At 37.9% G+C, this 5,895-nt stretch overlaps 1 pseudogene; it reads left to right on the top strand.

Annotated features, from left to right (window-relative positions):
- Nucleotides 1–3,632: 3,632 nt before the first annotated feature.
- Nucleotides 3,633–3,930, top strand: LOC141173195 (large ribosomal subunit protein eL42-like; annotated as a pseudogene).
- The last annotated feature ends 1,965 nt before the right edge of the window (nt 3,931–5,895 follow it).

Below are 5,895 nucleotides of genomic sequence, written 5' to 3'. Positions count from 1 at the left end.
CTTATTGAATCTATGACCTAATAGTTAGATGGTGAAAGACATTAATTAAATATTTTAGATATTTTTTTTAAGTTCTTGCACGTTTCTGCATTGTAGAAAGATTGATTCTTAAGCCCCTGCAGGTCCTACTAATTGTGTGACTCACTTACTTCTTATCGTATTAAGTGTGTTAAAAGCGAATGTAATTGTGGCTTTCAGTGTCCTTTAGACCACGATAACATATGTCGTCTGGTTTCTTCTATTCATGTTTATGGCTTAAACATCTACTCCAGGTCAGGGCTACACATGCATAAGTGAGCTCCTAACTAATGCAATCGATAAACATTTAGATGGAAAGAGGTTGCTGAGAATCATCCATCCAATGACTCAGGGATGAACTGACACTAAACTACCCAAGCTCTATAATTACATTGTATGGATGTCTTACTTGCTCTGATTGTTTTCTATATCGATGTACCTGATATAGGCAACGCTTTTCATCAAAAAATGGTTGTCACTAGGGTCTGTTTTTTCTATAAAATTTCAAACAAAGTAACAACCAAGTATCTTTAAAAATTTATTAAAATTCTTCTTTATTCTTAAAATAGTGTTCTCTGCATACTGTATACTTGGAAAATAATTTTCTAAAGAAAACCTAGCAATACTCTGTAGTCCTGCATGCATTTGAAAAAGAAGTTTGAAAAACGTAGACAAAGTATGCAAATTAGTGCTCAAGTGTCCATTAGGTTTGTCCAGACCTTACCAGTGTCCTGGTGAATCACTATTAAACAATCCCTCTTCCTTTAATTAATGTAGTTCATCTCTTATATTCTACCAATACTAGTGGCATGGACTAACAGTGTTTGTGCCTAACTGAAGACAGAGAAGAGGAAATCTAGGAGGGGACAGACGAATGTGTTTGGGACCATGGGGAAAGTAGCAACATCATGATTGCTTCAAGCCAAATTTGATGAGGAAGTGTGATGATATAGGATGTGCTTAATTAAGAAGGAAATGCCCTTAAAAAATCAGGGACATCGGAAAATTTGTATGGACACAGTCACACTTCTTAGTCCAGTCAGGACTGAACAGACAGAACTTCCCCTATAAATCTAACTAGCAAAGGCTAGCTATACAGCTGTGTCAGATATTAATAGCCAGGGAAGAGGCCTTGGATGCTGCCCACTCCGAGGCTAAAAATATCAGCTCTCAGCGGCCCCAGAATGGCGAATCAATAAGATGTACCAATTCTGGTGCTTAGCTTCACTCTTCCTACTTGACCTGAGGAGGTGGCAAGTAAGGTAATATGGTTGGTTTTCATGTCAGCAGCCTTGTATTGGTAGCTGACATGAAGCTCAGTTTAGTAATGGAGAGGGGTCTATATTACTAACCCCATAATCAAATTGTAAAAAAAAAACACCCAGAATTAAGTACTTTATTTGAAATAATGACACAGACTCCTTTGTTTATGATTCCTAATTTACCAAAAACAATTATACTTACCTACTGCCCAATCCACTGAAGCCAATGTCTCCTGTAAAAAAATAAAAATAAAAAGCAACGATATACCTCACCTGTCCGAAGTTCTGTCCCATGCCAGAATCCATGTCTGGAATAAATAGTTTTCAACCTGAATGGTGCCAAGATGCGACCGACCCAGCTGAAAACCACTGAGAAATGGGCTGCTGCGAGCTCAGCCTCAGTGACCAACGGAGACGTCATAGAGTTCACCGCCGGTTGTTGAGGCTGCATTCCCAACCAGTTTGTTATTTTTAAATAAAAAAGTAAAAATATATGTGTTTTATTTCAAATAAAAGACTTCATTCTGGCTGTTTGTCTTTATTTACCATATAACTATAGGACTAGTAATGGAGAGGCGTCTTATAGATGCCTCTCCATTACTAACCCATGGGGTTGATGTCACCGGAAAATACAAAGGTGACATCAACCCCACAAATATTACCCCACTTGCCACCGCAACAGGGCAGTGGGGAGAGCCTGGCAAAGCACCAGACTAGACACTCCCCTTGAAAAAGGTGCATGAGGCACTGAAACGTGCGTAGGGGCACTGAAGTGGACAGGGAAACACGCTGAGAAGGTAATAATTGCAATGATGTGGTGCAATTGATAACTAATTTTCATGTTCATAATGAGTCACTATCACTCAGTATATTGCTTTATTACTGGTTTTAGACCAATTTTTTGCTGGACAGCCTCTGACTCATGCCCATGTATACTTATCTCCTTACAGGAGGTTATCACTTCAATACATATTGATCAGTTGATCATATTTTATTGAATATAGGGATTTTATACAGTGGGGCATGTCATACAGTCACTATGATCTGTCGTAGTATCGGATGGCCATGACAATGGGTTGATGGGTCAGTTTGCACATTACATTTCAGTTAATACTATCAGGTACATACACATGACCGTTTAGCCTTAATTGTTGAGGTCATTTGATCTATGACAAACAGATATAGTGATTGAATGTGGAACTTAGGCAGATATTCTATATGACATGCGGCACCAGAATAGAGTCCTGCAAGTTACTTTCTGACTTGATTGCTTCTCGCCCTATGTCCTCTTGCATTTGTCGTGAACTGTTGCTGATACCTTATGTAACAAAAAGGAATTTTCCTTATGCCAATGTTAATAAGCATGGTGAATTTTTAAATGTACGTCCATTAGTCTAAGTTTGTTATTTAATAAAATGATGAATTTGTTTGACTGTTATGTGTTATTCTTCGGTCCTGTATGAATCTAATTGGTGCTTTGTAGGGTTTAAAGCATCAGAATTGATGCATCTAATAGATGCACCTTTTCTGGCACGACTGCGGGCTGCTATTTTTAGGCAAGGGGGGGCCAAAATCCATGGCACCTTACCAGCCTGAGGATACCAGCCCCCAGCTGTCTGCTTTAGCTTGGGTGGTTGTCAGCAATTCAAGCTAAAGCACGCCATTTTTTTATTTTTTATTTATAGCGCACGTGCCGGCAGATGAATACTCCCATCAGCCAGACTGCTCACGTTTTTATCTGCGACAGCAGGCATAGGCTGATGGGTGTAGTATTCCCATCTGCCGACGTCTGTGACTGGAGGTAAACTATCACTGTCTTTCCATTCACTGCTATGCAGGTTTGACCATTTTTCATCAGTTCATCAGACTGCGGTGCAAGAAACAAATACTGCCCCACTTGTGATTTCCAGGAAAGTAGATCAGTGGGTAGTGATTCTTTTTTCTTTATCTGAGGGTTGGTCTAGTATTGATATTTGTCAAGGGTTTTTCGCATCATATGAATAAAGTGTTTTGTCATAAAGAATTGTTGCTTGACAATGCGCATCGGCTCATCACTGCCCATACTAACAACACTCTACAAAATCTTTCTCTTAAGATTTTAAAACATCGACATCGTCTCTATAGTCTCGATCTTTCCACACCTGTTTGGTCCCTAGAAAGAAGCCCTTCCAAGTCAAACAGTTACATATGATGAAGAGGTAAAGACAGCGATGTATTGGTGGCTTGCAGCTCAACCTAAACATTTTTTTATTCAGGGAATGCAGAAACTTGTTGACAGATGGACAAATTATATTGAGAAGAGAAAAATGATGTAGCTGTATGCGCTCAGAGAAGTTTAAAATGCCAGTCAAGATGGTGAATGTCCCAAAGATTTGTAGAACCTACTGCAGGAAAAGTAGGAAGCATCAGCCCCCCAAAGTGATGCAGTACAAGAATGGTAAAGACTCTCTGACTGCCCAAAGAAAGAGGTGATATGACCTCAAGCATAGTGACTTCAAAACGTTTTTCTGTAAAAATCCATAAACTACCAGAAGATCATGCTAGGTCTGGAGTGGGTGGATTCTAACTGCTGTTCCAAAGGATGTTGGCCATGAAGACACTTGAACTTGACGGAGACAAGAAGAGAAAGGGACACGTTATCTGGTTTTAAGCATTTTATAGAACTGTTAAATTGAAATAAAAATTGTCACTGTAAAAAAGGAAAAAAATAAAACAAATTCTAAAGTCAAAGTACGAAAATGTTTTGAAAACCCCAGAGTGTCATTGTCTCTTTAACTTGAGTGAAGTCACTGAAAAAAAGTTCTGTAGATTGTGATGTGAAGTCGTTATAAGGGCAATATTTTTTTTTTAATTTACTGTATAACTGAGAAAATGTGAAATCTTTTGTTGGTTTATACATGCTGCTTATAAACTGTGATGCATTGCCTTTTAGATGGAACTGACATTATCGTGCTATTCACATACGAAGCACTGAATGATAAGAACTAGGTAAAACTAGGATTGAAAAAAATCACAAAAATCAGAAAGTTAAATTGTAAACCTGCAGCCAGATTTCCAAAGAAATATGTCAATTGGAATGAAGAGTGAAGACAAATTAACTGTAACGCTCTATGGAGCCAAAGTGATAGAGCTCTCATTGTGTCGCCACGGGTGGAATGTGAAAATCCCCAGTCAGATAAATCAGATTACTGTATCATTCTCTCATGGTATTTTAAGGAATGTAATTCAAGTATAAAATAACATTTGTCAGCAGCGCTGATGGGACATCCCTCATTGAAACGTTCCCGATTTGGGTCGAATTCTGTAGGGAAATGTAGGACCAGCCAAGCAGATACGTATTAATTTAAGAAATATATTGAGCTTCAGTCCCCCGTGTTTGGATGTAATATTAAAATAACCCAAAGCAAACTCTTCTGACTCTCACTCCTTAAAGAAAGACACCATGGAAGTCATCCATCAGGAACATTCACAGATCGAGCTGGATATTATTGCGCATGAAAAAAAAAAAAATAACGACAATTGCAGAATGACCAGAAGAATGTACTGTGGCAGAAAATGACTAAATGAGTTGTAAAGGAAGAGGATTGGAACAACTTGGTTAAATCATTTATTTTCAAATGTTTAACATATACTGTATATATCATCATAAACATTTGAAATGTCTATCTGTCTATATCCATCCATTCATACAACATGAAAAATTAAGCAGCACAAGAATATCAATGTAGCAGGTGGTGCGAGCCCACAAATTGTAACCCAGCGACCAATATAATTAATGGTGCTAAATAAATGAAATAAATAATAAATAGTCTCTGGGTCTAACTCTATTTTTTTTTTAGCCATGTAGGCATATATTTAGATTAAATTCTCAGTCCACTGATCAGTTATACCAGCTACTTTGTACAAGATACAACTAATTTTCTTTGTAAAATAACTACAGTTCAATTACATTGTGATTAGTGTTGAGTGAGTATGTTTGATTAACTCTTTTGGCGTTCTGGGTTGCTCGCCGAGTATTGTGGCATGCTCAGCTTTTTTTTTTTACTGTCGCCGTGGCTGCAAGTGTCACGGTTGTTAGACAGCTGTGGCACATGCAGAGATTGCCTGTTGAACCTGTGAGCTGTATATATAGAAGAGATATGCATGCACAAGATTATTCATTGTGATTGGTAAGTGTCTTGTTTCTGGAAAAGCCACCTGATTCCTTACTTTTTGGTAGCAGATAGTTGGGTGCATTTGTGTGATTGAGCAAGCCTATCCATCTCTAGGTACCAAGTCTGTGTAGCAGAGGTCAAATGAGTAATGAACCTGCTCATAGACAATTTCTTGCTAGCACTCCGAGTGATCAGATTTGGTATTGCAAGAGAAACATATATTTTTTTGAATAAGACGATTGAAAAGTTACGATGATATTAAGATTTACACAATTCCAGAGCATCAAAGTCAAACCTCGTGCATACAATTTATGCCCTTTAATATGTATTTAAATATGAAGTCTTCCACATATTTCTATGCAACTGACCTTCCTTGAAATCAATAGCTATAAGAACCTGGAAAGATCGTTTTTCTTCTCAATGACAGTATATTGTGTGTTTCATGTTATCCTTTCTATTAT

The sequence above is a fragment of the Phyllobates terribilis genome, unplaced genomic scaffold (genome assembly GCF_046119375.1).
Source record: "Phyllobates terribilis strain yellow unplaced genomic scaffold, ASM4611937v1 Scaffold_1__5_contigs__length_1240528914, whole genome shotgun sequence".
Taxonomy (NCBI): Eukaryota; Metazoa; Chordata; class Amphibia; order Anura; family Dendrobatidae; genus Phyllobates; species Phyllobates terribilis.
The sequence above is the reverse complement of the archived record's forward strand: the minus strand, read 5'-3'. Positions and strand labels throughout refer to the sequence as shown.